General features: G+C 45.5%; 1 protein-coding gene and 1 pseudogene across 1 annotated transcript in view; one reads left to right on the top strand and one right to left on the bottom strand.

Moving 5' to 3' along the window:
* Positions 1-8,348, bottom strand: part of RNF185 (ring finger protein 185) — a 52,545-nt gene extending 44,197 nt beyond the window's left edge. The window contains exon 1 of the mRNA XM_026447077.1: positions 8,186-8,348. The gene's annotated coding sequence lies outside the window, so the exon portion shown is untranslated. The remainder of the gene's footprint in view (positions 1-8,185) is intronic.
* On the top strand, positions 7,914-13,664 carry LOC111521849 (annotated as a pseudogene).
* Positions 13,665-14,418: the final 754 nt, after the last annotated feature.

Below are 14,418 nucleotides of genomic sequence, written 5' to 3' on the forward strand. Positions count from 1 at the left end.
CAGGGCGCGGTGGCTCAAGCCTGTAATCCCAGCACTTTGGGAGGCCGAGACGGGCAGATCACGAGGTCAGGAGATCAAGACCATCCTGTCTAACAGGGTGAAACCCCGTCTCTACTAAAAAATACAAAAAACTAGCGGGGCGAGGTGGCGGGCGCTTGTAGTCCCAGCTACACGGGAGGCTGAGACAGGAGAATGGCGGGAACGCGGGAGGCGGAGCTTGCAGTGAGCTGAGATTGCGCCACTGCACTCCAGCCTGGGCGACAGAGCGAGACTCCGTCTCGGGGGGGAAAAAAAAAAAAAGAAAAAAAAGGGAAAAATAAAAACCCTACGTTTCCATAAAAGGTCATATATTGTGTGATTTTCTTATTAGAATCTTATTGGAAATATCTAGAATAGGCAAATTCATAGAGATAGAAAGTAGATCAGAGGTTACCAGGAGCTGGGGGGAGGAGAGAATAAGGAGTTATTGCCTCATGGGTAGGGTTTCTGTTTGGTATGCTGAAAAAGTTTTCGAAATAGTGGTGATGGTTATATGACATTGCGAATTTACTTAATGCCACTAAATTGTACATTTAAAAACAGTTAAAATGGGCCAGGCACAATGGCTCACTGCTGTAATCCCAGCACTTTAGGAGGCTGAGCCAAGAGGATTGCTTGAGCCCCAGAGGTTGAAGCTGCAGTGAGCTGCCACTACACTTCAGCCTAGGCCACAGAGTGAAACCCTATCTCAAAAAAATTTAAATAAATAAAATTAGTTAAAACGGTAAATATTATGCTATGTACATCTTACCACAATAAAAAAAATTATAAGAAAATCTATGCTCCTTATTTAAAAAAATCAAAACTATATTTCTATCCCACTAAGAACATACCAAGTGCTTATTATACACATTATGTCTACATAGTAAGACTTATTGAATAAATGAACAGTTAAGGAAATGGAAATCTATGCAGGCCATCAGAAGTAATGCTTATAGGCTGGGCACGGTGGCTCACGCCTGTAATCTCAACACTTTGGGAGGCTGAGGTGGGTGGATCGCCTGGGATCAGGAGTTCGAGACTAGCCTGGCCAGCATCGTGAAACCCCGTTTCTATCAAAAACACAAAAACTAGCTGGGTGTGGTAGCAGGCGCCTATAATACCAGCTACTCAGGAGGCTGAGGCAGGAGAATCATTTGAACCCGGGAGGCAGAAGCTGCAGTGAGCCGAGATCACACCATTGCACTCCAGCCTGGGCAACAGAGCCAGAATCTGTCCCAAAAAAAAAAAAAAAGAAGAAGAAGTAATGTTTATAGAGGCGGCTGGCAAAAACTGGAGACATTAACATTAAAATGTGTTTTTTCTTCAGTTTTAGATTTTTTTTTTTTTTTTTGAGACAGGAGTCTCGCTCTGTCGCCCAGGCTGGAGTGCAGTGGCGTGATCTGGGCTCACTGCAAGCTCCGCCTCCCGGGTTCACGCCATTCTCCTGCCTCAGCCTCCCAAGTGGCTGGGACTACAAGCGCCCGCCACCACGCCCGACTAGTTTTTTGTAGTTTTTTTTTTTTTTAGTAGAGATGGGGTTTCACCATGTTAGCCAGGATGGTCTCGATCTCCTGACCTCGTGATCTGCCCATCTCGGCTTCCCAAAGTGCTGGGATTACAGGCTTGAGCCACCGTGCCCGGCCTTCAGTTTTAGATTTTAATAAGAAAAGGCAAGATATGGAACTATGTACAGTGAGTGATTCCAACTATTACAAATGCGCCCCGTGGCAGGAAACAAGAAGGAAATATAGCAACTGTAACAACGGTTCTCTAGATACTAGAGCTAGGGATGATTAGGGTGGGGAGATGGAGATTTTTCTGTATTTTCCAAAATGTCTAAAATGAGCACATTGGCGGGGCATGGTGGCTCATGCCTGTAATCCCAGTACTTTGGGAGGCTGAGGCAGGTGGATCCCTTGAGGTCTGGAGTTCCAGACCAGCCTGGCCAAGATCATGAAACCCCCTCTCTACTAAAAGTACAAAAATTAGTTGGGCATGGTGGCACGTGCCTGTAATTCTAGCTACTCGGGAACTGAGGCACGAGAAATGCTTCAATCTGGGAGATGGAGGCTGCAGTGAGTCGACATTGTGCCACTGCACTCCAGCCTGGGCAACAGAGCAAGACTCCATCTCTAAAAAATAATAATAATAAAATAAGCACATGTTACTTTCACAATTTACAGTATTGAAGTTTTTGTTTGTTTCAAGGTACATGTCCAAGATGGTCTGGTTACAGTCAAATGCTGTAGGATCAAGATAGGCCTAGGTGCACTGTAGTTATGTAGCTACGAGCAACTAGTCCTGAGCATTCAAACCACCACTGACTCCTCTACTCCCTGCGTATAACCAGACATACACCAGAGTAGCACCGAAAATGAAGGCTCCCCAACTGGTCTTATCATATCTTGGATGACAACCTCATTTCTGGACACAAATAGTACCCTTCGTTTCACTTGACCATGGCCACTCCAACTCCACATGGCCAGAAGTGGCTGGGTTTGAGTCAAGCTCTGCATGGTCAGTAGCCTCAAATGGAAATTTACTTTGTGCTTCAGTATGTCCAGATCTAACTACATTCAGATCAGGGGGATACTGGCATTGCCTCAGAATTTGCAGGTCAGATCACTGAGTTGTTTCAAGGGATCTGCAAACTCTTTGAATACCTACATTCAAAGTAGTACATGATAACAAATAACTCAATTGTAAAACGAGCAAAAGAGCTAAACAGACATTTCTCCAAATAAGATATGCAGATGGCCAATAAGAACATCATCATCATCGTCAGCCATTAAGGAAATGCAAATCAAAACCACAATGAGATATCACTTTACACCCACTAGGAGACATACAATTTTTTTAGTGGGCAATAACAAGTGTTGTTGCGGATGCGGAGAAACTGGAACCCTCATAAATTTGAGTGCAAATGGCCAGGCGCGGTGGCTCACACCTGTAATCTCAGCACTTTGGGAGGCTGAGGCAGATGGATCACCTGAGGTCGGAAGTTCAAGACCAGCTTGACCAACATGGAGCAACCCCGTCTCTACTAAAAAAAAAAAATACAAAATTGGCCGGGCGTGGTGGTGCATGCCTGTAATCCCAGCTACCTGGGAAGTTGAGGCAGGAGAATCGCTTGAACCCAGGAGGCAGATGTTGCGGTGAGCCAAGATCGCACCACTGCACTCCAGCCTGGGCAATAAGAGTGAAATTCTGTCTCAAAAACAAACAAACAAACAAACAGACAAAAAATTTTTAAAAAATACATTTTAGTGCAAATGCAGGCCGGGTGTGGTGGCAACACCTGCAATCCCAGAACTCTGGGAGGCCTGAGGCAGGTGGATCACCTGAAGTTGGGAGTTCAAGACCAGCCTGCCCAACATGGTGAAACCCCATCTCTACTAAAAATACAAAAAACAGCTAGGAATGGTGGCACAAGCCTGTAATCGCAGCTATTCCAGAGGCTGAGGCAGGAGAATCGCTTGAACCCAGCAGTGGGGGGTTGCAGTGAGCTGAGATCGTGCCACTGTACTCCAGTGGTGACAGAGTAAGACTGTGTCTCAAAAAAAAAAAGGAAAAAAAAAGACAATGAGGAACTGTCTCAGATATCTGATGACACCAGGGAGACTTGATAACTAAATGTGATGTAGGATCCAGGATCGGGTCCTGAAACAGAAAAAGGATATAGTAGGACAAACGGCAAAATTTGAATAAAGTCTCCAGATTAGCTAGTAATATTGTATTAATGTTAAATTTCTTGTTTGGATAATTTTGATATAATTATGTACAGTTTTGACATTAGGTGAAGTTAGATGACAAATACACAGAAAGTTTGTGGATTATTTTTGCAAGTTTAGTGTAAGGTTAAAATTATTTCAAAATAAAAGGGCCGGGCGCAGTGGCTCACAGCTGTAATCCCAGCACTTTGGGATGCCAAGGCGGGTGAATCTCCTAAGGTCAGCAGTTCAGGACCAGCCTGGCCAACACAGTGAAACTCATCTCTACTAAAAATATAAAAATTGGCCGGGTGTGGTGGCACATGCCTGTAATCCCAGCTACTTGGAAGGCTGGGGCAGGAGAATTGCTTGAACCTGGGAGGCAGAGGTTTCAATGAGCTGAGATTGTGCCATTGCACTCCAGCCTGGGCAACAAGAGTGAAACTCCATCTAAAAAATAATAATAATAAGGGGCCAGGCACGGTGGCTAAAGCCTATAATCCCAGCACTTTGGGAGGCTGAAGCAGGTGGATCACAAGGTCAGGAGATCGAGACCATCCTGGCCAACATGGGAACCCTGTCTCCACTAAAAATACAAAAATTAGCCAGGCGAGGTGGTGTGCCCCTGTAGTTCCAGCTACTCAGGAGGCTGAGGCAGAAGAATAGCTTGAACCCGGGAGGTGGAGGTTACAGTGAGCCGAGATCGCGCCACTGCATTCAAGCCTGGACGACAGAGGAAAACTCCGTTTCAAAAAATAAATAAATAAATAAACAAAATAAAATAAAATAAAAAGTTGAAGAACAATATATGGCTGGGAGTGGTGGCTCATACCTGTAATCCTAGCACTTTGAGAGGCTGAGGCAGGAGAATCGTTTGAGCTCAGGGGTTTGAGACCAGCCTGGGCAACATAGTGAGACTTCATCTCTACAAAAAATTTAAAAGTTAGCTGGGTGTGGTGGTATGTGCCCGTAGTCCCAACTACTCGGGTGGCTGAGGTGGGAAGATGGCTTGAGCCCAGGAGGTCAAGGTTGTAGTAGGCTACGTTCGTGCCACTGCACTCCACCTTGGGCAACAGAGCGAGTCACTGTCTCAAAAAAAAAAAAACCAAAAAAAAAAGTACATGATGCAGGTCAGGAATTGGCAATTTTTTTCCGTAAAGGGCCACAGAGTAAATACTTTAGACTCTGTGGACCATATGGTTTTTATGGCAACTAATCAACTCCACTGAGTAGCATTAAAGCACCCAAAGACAATATGTAAATATATATGTATAAATATAAATAAATGGGTGTGGCTGAAATGAACACTGAAATTTTATTTTCCTGTAATTGTCACCTATGTAATATTATTATTCTTTTATTTCCCATCATTTAAAAATGTAAAAAGCAGGCCAGACATGGTGGCTCATGCCTGTAATCCCAGCACTTTGGGAGGCGGAGGTGGGAAGATCACGAGGTCAGGAGATGGAGACCAATCCTGGCTAACACAGTGAAACCCCATCTCTACTAAAAGTACAAAAAAAAGCCAGGCATGGTGGCGGGCGCCTGTAGTCCCAGCTACTCCGGAGGCTGAGGCAGAAGAACGGTGCAAACCCAGGAGGTGGAGCTTGCAGTGAGCTGAGATCACGCCTCTGCACTCCAGCCTGGGCAACACGGCCAGACACCGTATCAAAACAAAAAAGAAAAATGTCGGTGGCTCAAGCCTGTAACTCCAGCACTTTGGGAGACTGAGGCGGGCGGATCACGATGTCAGGAAATCGACACCATCCTGGCTACCACCGTGAAACCCCGTCTCTACTAAAAATACAAAAAATTAGCTGGGCGTGGTGGCGGGCGCCTGTAGTCCCAGCTACTCAGGAGGCTGAGGCAGGAGAATGGCGTGAACCCGGAAGGCGGAGCTTGCAGTGAGCCAAGATGACACCACTGCACTCCAGCCTGGACGACAGAGAGAGACTCCGTCTAAAAAAAAAAAAAAAGTAAAAAGCATTCTTGGCTCACAGACCATATAAACAAGCAGTAGGTCCAGGTTTGGTTCACAGGCTATATACAGTAAGAAGATCCCCACTCTAGGTCAGAATTTGCTAATGTGTGCTTCAATTAAAAAAAAAAAAATAGATTTTACATCAAGTAGATTAAACAAATGAAACAAGTTATTATCTTGGCTTATAAAGCACATTTCCTTATTGCAGGACCTCTCAGTGCTTTTAATGTAGTATTACATATTGAGAAGCTTCAAGAAAGAATAATGGTATGTGGCTTTCTCAAACTTATTATTAGCATCAAATCCTTTTTTCAGAGCCATTTCTTCAGACCAGTGGCCTGAAGAACACACTTATGAGAATGTTAATTCAGATGCTTCTTTAAAAGGAAACTTTTAGATGAAGAAGTTCTAAAAACTCCAACAAATTAAGATCATTTTACTCAGTACCTGGATAACATCTGAATAAGCATTTCACAACTTTTTTATTTTTTAATCTTGGGAAACACAAACAAGTCGATAAACACTGGCAGGAAGTTTTGGCTCAACCCTAACCTTTTTTTTGTGGGGGCGGGGGAGCAAGTCAGCAGAACTGGGTCATAATATGGAGCCTCTGCTCCCTAAGATAACATAAACATTCCTAAGCATTCTAGCAGGTGTTGAAAAAGTGACTTAGGCAAGCTCTGTAATGCACAAAATAAGGACATAATAATGTTTGATTAGAAGACTAAAGGTATGCTAGAGGCCAGGCACAGTGGCTCACACCTGTAATCCCAGCACTTTGGGAGGCTGAGGCAGGCGGATCACTTGAGGTCAGGAGTTCGAGACCAGCCTGGCCAACATGGTGAAACCCCATCTCTACTAAATATACAAAAAAAAAAAAAAAAATTAGCTGGAACTGGTGGTGTGTGCGAACTGGCAAGTCAAGTCTATAAGAGAACTGTTTTTATATGATGCATGGAAAGCTAGCCAACAGACTGCAAAAATTCTCTCACATCTATACACATATTGCTGAAGAGAGGATTCAAGCAGGGATTATGTTCCAGGGAGGAGAAGGCTGGTCTAAACAACCTCAAGGGGTCCTCCCAACTAGGAGTCCTCAATTTTGTGACTGAGAGTTCACTGGCTTCTCCTGGTCAAACATAAAATCTTCAGAGGCATTTCCAAGTTGTTCTTAGAAAAAAGCTACTAACCCATAGGGTGGGACCCAGTTTACTTATTCATTTAACAAACATTTAAGGTGCCTCTATCAGATACTGGGTCATTCCAAAGTCCTTGAAAAGAAGGATGGTGCCCAGGACAACCAGGAAGAGATTATGTAAGGTCAGAGGCATTGGCCTTATTTACAGGAGATGTAGGCTAAAGTGATGGAAGTGTCAAGAAAAGAGAGAAGAAAAAAGTCACATTTGCCCTGAGGGCAGAGTCAGTACCAGATAGATGCAGAACAACTCCTTAGAATCACAGACTTTCAAGTTGGAAAGGACCTTCATCTAATACCTATATACCTCTCTTGAAAAGAGGCACGGAGGCAATCCATTCACTCCATCGCTGGTCAACTCTGATGATTCTTCCATTTAAGTCCTTCTATTAAGCAAAAATCTTGTCTTCTTGTAGAATTCACCTGTTAGTCCTAGTTCTGCCTCTTTTAGCCTAAAGATGAAGTGGAAGCCCCCTTTGCCATTAACAATATTTTCAAATTTTTAAAAGGTTAATTCCCTTCCAGTGCTGTCTTTACTGAGCTAACCATTCCAGTTCTTTCAAAGTTCCTGACCTGGCATCAGCTGCCTCAAAGCGAAGAATGGATATCTAGTGGTCACAGCAGGAAAGCACTTAAAATCAATGAGATTCAAACATCAGTATATACAGGACCCTCCTAGGCATAAGTTCAGATTCTAAACCAGAAGTCTGAATTGAGTCCCGCACTGTAAAGCCGGCATCTCAGAGAATTTCAAAGCAGATGGTGTAAGAACCGTATTTTGAGAAACACTGCCCCGTTTTAGACACGAGGAAACTGAGGCCCAGCACAGGAAAGAGATTTGGCCCAGAACGCAAAATTGTCTGTCGGTGGCGAAGTCTCGAATCCAGGTCTCTTACTCTCAGCCCAACTCTCTTCACCGCGCTCCCCGGCCTCTGCTTCTCCACTCAGGGCAAACTCGTGAAATGCACTCCCAGATGATAAGAGGCGGCCTCGCACGGGGGACAGAATGGGAATCAGTGCCCATGCCTCGAAAGGAGAGCTTGTGGGAGACCCTGTCTTTCTCAAGGCCTCAGTTTCCCCAATCTGTAATCATGGGACGCAGAACCACAACGCCAGCCCGTCCTCTTTTCCGGGACCAGACACACCACCGGTCTTGCTGTCTCTGGGCCCCTGGGCTCAGATGTTGAAGCCCGTGTGTCCCGGGAAGGCGGACCCGGGTCTCCCGCCCCCGTCCCTAAACCTTGGCGGCCCCAGCCCCAACCCCAGCCCCTCACCTACCTGCCTCCGCGCAGTTAACGCCGTGGGGGGGCGCCCAGTCAAATCAGTTTTTCGGCTACACGGCCAATACTATCGCCGCGTCAATCTGTTGGGTAGGACCTCCGACCCCTCCTACGCGGACGCCAGTCACATGACGCGAAGCACCCCCCCCCCCCTCTCGGAGGGACTTCCGGCCCCAACCGGAAGAGGTTAATCTCCATGTCCTAAACTCTAAGGTTCCGCCTGCGGGCAGGAAGCGGAGGAACCTTAGAGCTCTTTGGCAGCTTTTCAAAGAACTTGGGTTCGGGGCTCCTGAAAGAAAAAAACTGATTTCCGACCGGGCGTGGTGACTCCCACCTGTAATCCCAGCACTTTGGGAGGCCGGGGCAGGATGGATCACATGAGGTCAGGAGTTCGAGACCAGCCTGGCCAACACGGTGAAATCCCTCTGTACTAAAATTACAAAAATTAGCCGGTCGTGGTGGGGCACATCTGTAATCCCAGCTACTCGGGAGGCTGAGGCAGGAGAACCACTTGAACCCGGGAGGCGGAGATTGCAGTGAGCTGAGATCGCACCACTGCACTCTATCCTGGGCGACAGAGCGAGACTCCATCTCGAAAAGAAAAAAAAGAAAAAAAAGAAAGAGAAAGGAAGAAAACATTCCGGAAAGTACCAGATAAACTTGGAACATCTTGTTACACCAGAATATAAGGATGATGGTAATAAGAATCATGGGAATGTGTCAAAGAACACAGGAGCTGTCTTTAAAGAGCTCCCACTGGCCAACTCAGGGCAATTTCAGAATCAAAATATGGAGTGATAGTAATACAGTATAACTAATTGAATAAAAGAGTAATCCATGAGTCTTTACAGACATAAAGAAGTGAGTATATTAATGGGTGAAGGGAAAGTCTTCCTTTTAGTAGAATGCCAACTAATAAACTGTTGTAACCAAGTGAGTTAGAAATGCCACACTTTGAGACGAATTCAGAAGTCCTTTATTAGCCGGCGACCGAGAGACAGCTAAATTCAGGAGTTGCTTTTTTTTTTTTTTTTTTGAGACGGAGTCTCCCTCTGTCGCCCGGGCTGGAGTGCAGTGGCCGGATCTCAGCTGACTGCAAGCTCCGCCTCCCGGGTTCACGCCATTCTCCTGCCTCAGCCTCCCCAGTAGCTGGGACTACAGGCGCCCGCCACCTCGCCCGGCTAGTTTTTTGTATTTTTTAGTAGAGACGGGGTTTCACAGTGTTAGCCAGGATGGTCTCGATCTCCTGACCTCGTGATCCGCCTGTCTCGGCCTTCCAAAGTGCTGGGATTACAGGCTTGAGCCACCGCGCCCGGCCAGGAGTTGCTTTATTAGCAGGTGACCGAGAGACGGCTGACGCTCGAAATTCTCTTGGCCCCAAGGAAGGGGCTAGTTTTGTTTTTATACCGTGGTCTAAATAGGGGAGGGGGGAGTTTAGCTGAAGCAATTTTTACAGAAGCAGAACTGGCAAAAAGTTAAAAAATTAATTGATTACAAAAGCAGTTACAAAAAAATAAACAGTTCCAGGTGCAGGGGCTTAAACTATCACAAAGAGAGAAATGCAGGGGCTTTGGGTGCCATCCAGGGAGCGCATCCCCAGGAGCTGCTGCTGCAGCTTGCCTCAGTATCTTATCAGTAAGTGCATTTCTGGACGTGCTTTGAGTCAGTTTACTCTAGTTATGCCCTTAAGGGAGGGAGGTAAAGGGGCTCTAAGTGAAGGAACTAAAATGGAGTCTGTCTGGCTCTCTCAGCTAAGAGAGACCATCAGGTTAAAACAAGGCAGGGTATGACAAAGCATGGTGGAATTAGAAAATCAATAATGTGTGGTAAAACTATAGAAACGGGATGTTTAAAACAGTAAAAGTGCCTCCCACAAATTACCTATTGATTACAAAGGGAAAACGGTGATGTTACAGAGGTGTAATCTAGCAGAACAACGGATCAAAGTGATCAAAGTTAACACCAGTGGGTCAGATCAAGGGCCTCCTAATAAAATGCACTGAGGACACATCTCTTCTGTTGTATTTCTGTCAGAAGTGCACCGTGCACATCTCATGAGGAAGCGCTAGAGAACCCCAAATGAAGGACACTCTCTACAAAATAATTCATTGTCATGAAAAACAGAAAAGCTGAGGAACTGTTCCAGTTTAAAGGAGACTAAAGAGGCATAACAACAAAACATGGTGTGTGATTCTAAATAGGACCCTGGACTGGGGTGGTGGTGGTGGTGGTGGAATAGTTGTAATGGACAATATTGGGACAAGTAACGAAATTTGAATATGGATTGTGGATTAGCTGTTAATACATATTGTATCAAATCACATACTGATAGGTGATGGAGCTTGTGACTTGCACTAAAGCAGTCATTGGAGTTCTTGACAGCCATCTTCATTCAACAAATATTTATGAAGTGCCTACAGTTACCCAGGAACTGTTAGGGATTGGACATGAGTAGGAGGTGAACATAGTAGATAAAGGCCGGGTGCAGTGGCTCACGCCTGTAATACCAGCACTTTGGGAGGCCGAGGCAGGCGGATCAGCTGAGGTCAGGAGTTCAAGACCAGCCTGGCCAACATGGTGAAACCCTGTCTTTACTAAAAATACAAAAATTAGCTGGACATGGTGGCGGGTGCCTGTAATCCCAGCTACTTGGGAGGCTGAGGCTGGAGAATTGCTTGAACCCAGGAGACAGAGGTTGCAGTGAGCCAGGATTGTGCCATTGTATTCCAGCCTGGGTGACAAGAGCAAAACTCCGTCGCAAAAAAAAAAAAAAAAAAAAGTAGATGAAATAAGCTCATAGATGAAATTCCTAGTCTGCCAGCCACCTTCTCAAGTTCCTGTGATCAAGAAGTAATACAGGGGACGTTTCCAGTCACACAAACCTGCATTTGAAACCAGGCTCTAAAAGAAAAGGAGCCCCTGATATTCAGGAGATGGTCTGGAACTCACGAATAGACCTTGGTGTGTTCTCTTATTGAACATAAAAGCTTCACAGAACATCAACATCAAACAAGGCCACTATGTGACCATGATGGATCAAAACAATAACAAAACCACTCGAATCACATCTGAACCCAGACAAAACATGAGCATTGTTCAAACTACAAAAATGGCCAAACATTTCCCTATTCTGGCTCATACAGAGATTGTAGATTTAGCCTCTGTCTACTCTTCCCTCCTTCTTTTTTTTTTTTTTTTGAGGCGGAGTCTCGCTTTGTCGCTCAGGCTGGAGTGCAATGGCACGATCTCGGCTCACTGCAACCTCTGTCTCCTGGGCTCACGCCATTCTCCCGCCTCAGCCTCCCGAGCAGCTGGGACTACAGGTGCCCGCCACCATGCCCAGCTAATATTTTGTATTTTTAGTAGAGACGGGGTTTCACTGTGTTTGCCAGGATGGTCTCGATCTCCTAACCTCGTGATCCGCCCGCCTCAGCCTCCCAAAGTGCTGGGATTACAGGCATGAGCCACTGCGCCCAGCCCCCTCCTTCTAAATAACGTTTGTCAGGGTATTCACTCATAGACAGCATCCAATCCAGAAAACCCCATTTTCTTAAACCGTACTTCAGATCACCTAATGCAAGCCCAAATCCTATGTGTCTTTTGTAACACTTTGTTACTGAGATGTCCCCTTGTTTTGTTTGTTTGTTTGGTGCGATCTCGGCTCACTGCAGCCTCTACCTCCTGGGTTCAAGTGATTCTTCTGCCTCAGCCTCCCGCGTAGCTGGGATTACAGGCGCCCACCATCACATCTGGCTAATTTTTGTATTTTTAGTAGGGACGGGGCTTCACCATGTTGACCAGACTGGTCTCGAACTGCTGACCTCAAGTGGTCCTCCCACCTTGGGCTTCTACAGTGCCGGGATTACAGATGTGAGCCACCAAGCCCAGCCGCCCTATTGTTTTTCATGATTCATGTCCTCATACCCTTACCCCATAACAAGTGATAAACTCAACTTGTTTAACCACAGGTGTGTTCCAATTTCTTCCTACCTTAAAAGATTGTTATGAGGATACTTGGAACAAGTTCAGCACAGAGTGAGCTTTCTGTATCAGTCAATCCATTATCTATTTTTTATTAAAAAAAAAAAAACATGGTCTCAGCCTGTGGCCCAGACTGGAGTGCAGTGGCACACCATCCTGACTCACTGCAGCCTTCAGCTCCCGGGCTCAAGTGGTCCTCCCACCTCAGTCTCCTGAATAACTGTGACTATAAGCACGCTCCACAGCAGCTAATATTTTTAAATTTTTTGTAGAGACAAGGTCTCGCTGTTGCCCAGGCTGGTCTCGAACTCCTGACCTCAAGGAATCCTCCCAGTTTGGTCTCCCAAACTGTTGGGATTACAGGCATGAGCCACGTCACCCAATGCTTTCAATGTATTTTTTAAAAATTCTTTCGTTCTTTTTTTTTTTTTTTTGAGATAGCACCTCACTCTGTCACTCAAACTGGAGTACAGTGATGCCATCTCGCCTCACCTCAACCTCCACTCCCTAGCTCAAGCGATTCTCCTGCCTCAGCCTCCTGAGTAGCTGGGATTACAGGTGCATGCCACTATCACCCAGCTAATTTTTGTATTTTTAGTAGAGACAGGATTTCACCATGTTGGCCAGGTTGGTCTCAAACTCCTGACTTCAGGTGATCTGCCCTCCTCAGCCTCCCAAAGTGTTGGGATTACAGGCATGAACCACCACATTGCCTCCTCATCTTGCATTATTTCTAGGAGAACCTGCACCATACCTTTATCTGTAGCCTTCCCCGAGGTCTTAAGAAGCACGAAGTTTTAACTGTGGACACGGGATTTGGTGGAGCAGCAGTCACGACTGTGGGCATGAGTAGCAAGACTGCAGCAGCACATTGACTATAGAATGAAATGCATCCTACAGGAAGGCAGAATCTTCTTTGGCGCCTTTAAGGCGTTTGACAAGCATGTGAATTTGATCCTCTGCGATTGTGATGAGTTGAGAAAGATCAACCCAAAGAATGTGAAGCAACCAGAGCTCAAAGAAAAGCACTTTTAGGGTCTGGTGTTGCTGCATGGGGAGAACTTGGTATCCATGACTATGGAGTGGCTACCCCACAAAGATACTGGCATTGCTCGGGTACCACTTGCTGGAGCTGCAGGAGGCCCTGGTGTTGTTAGGGCAGCTGGTAGAGGAGTATCAGCTGGTGTATCAATTTCCCAGGCTCCTGCTGGATTAGCAGGCCCTGTCCCAGAAGTTGAGGAACCATCCCAGCAGGTAATGACTCCACAGAGAAGAGCATTACTAGAGCCCCAACACAATACCCACCAGGACTGGGGACTCCACCCCCACCTGTTGGCAGAGCAGCCCCACCTCCAGGCATTATGTTTCCTCCACCTGGTATGAAACCACCCATGGGCCTACCAATTGGGCCTCCCCTTGCTGGAGGGATGTCAATAGGCATGCCCCCTGCAGGAATGAGACCCCCTCCACCAGGAATGCATCCACCAAGACCCTAGGATACTGCTGATCCATCTCAGTCACTTTTCCCCCTGCAATGCATCTTGTGAAATTGTGTAGTGTTTGTGAGCTTTTTGTCCCTTTTTTCTGCATTATTCATAGCTAATAATAAATGCCTAAAACAATTAAACTGTGGGAAAAAAGATATTGAAGCCATCAGCTTTCATTAAGATAAACTCATTGATTATATTCCTCTTTGCTCTTTTTCTTGGGTTCATAAGGTGGAAAAAATGGAGAAGAGTTCAACTTTTCCTTAGTCGGAAATGAGGTCATTCTCATGGTCTTTTCTGGAAAGCAATAACCACATTCCTGAAACTTTAACATTAGGGAACCAACACTGTTTATTTCTTCATGTTCTTGTTATTTAAAACGTTCCCAAGAAGTAACAGAATTGAAACTACAAAACTTGGAAGCACTTCAGCTTCAAAAACATATCAAGTAGTATCTTCTCTGCTTTAGCACACTAAGGCACTTATAGTTCCTGGAAGCCCTGTTGGTGATGTTGGCATTTATCCTGCCAGAACCCAGCATAGATTTAATATCATTTGATGCCCACAACACATTGTGCTGAATAAAAAAATATTCATTCTGGTGGGAAATAATTTTAAAAATATACATTTTCTGATTTCTTGAGTCCCCCTGCCCCCTCCCCTTCTTTGCCCTTACTCCTCTAATAATAACAGTAGCTAATATTTATTGAATGTTTATAATGTGCTAAGGGCTTTATGCAATTTAACCCTCACCCCAGGATTG

This window comes from Piliocolobus tephrosceles, chromosome 19, assembly GCF_002776525.5.
Source record: "Piliocolobus tephrosceles isolate RC106 chromosome 19, ASM277652v3, whole genome shotgun sequence".
NCBI lineage: Eukaryota > Metazoa > Chordata > Mammalia > Primates > Cercopithecidae > Piliocolobus > Piliocolobus tephrosceles.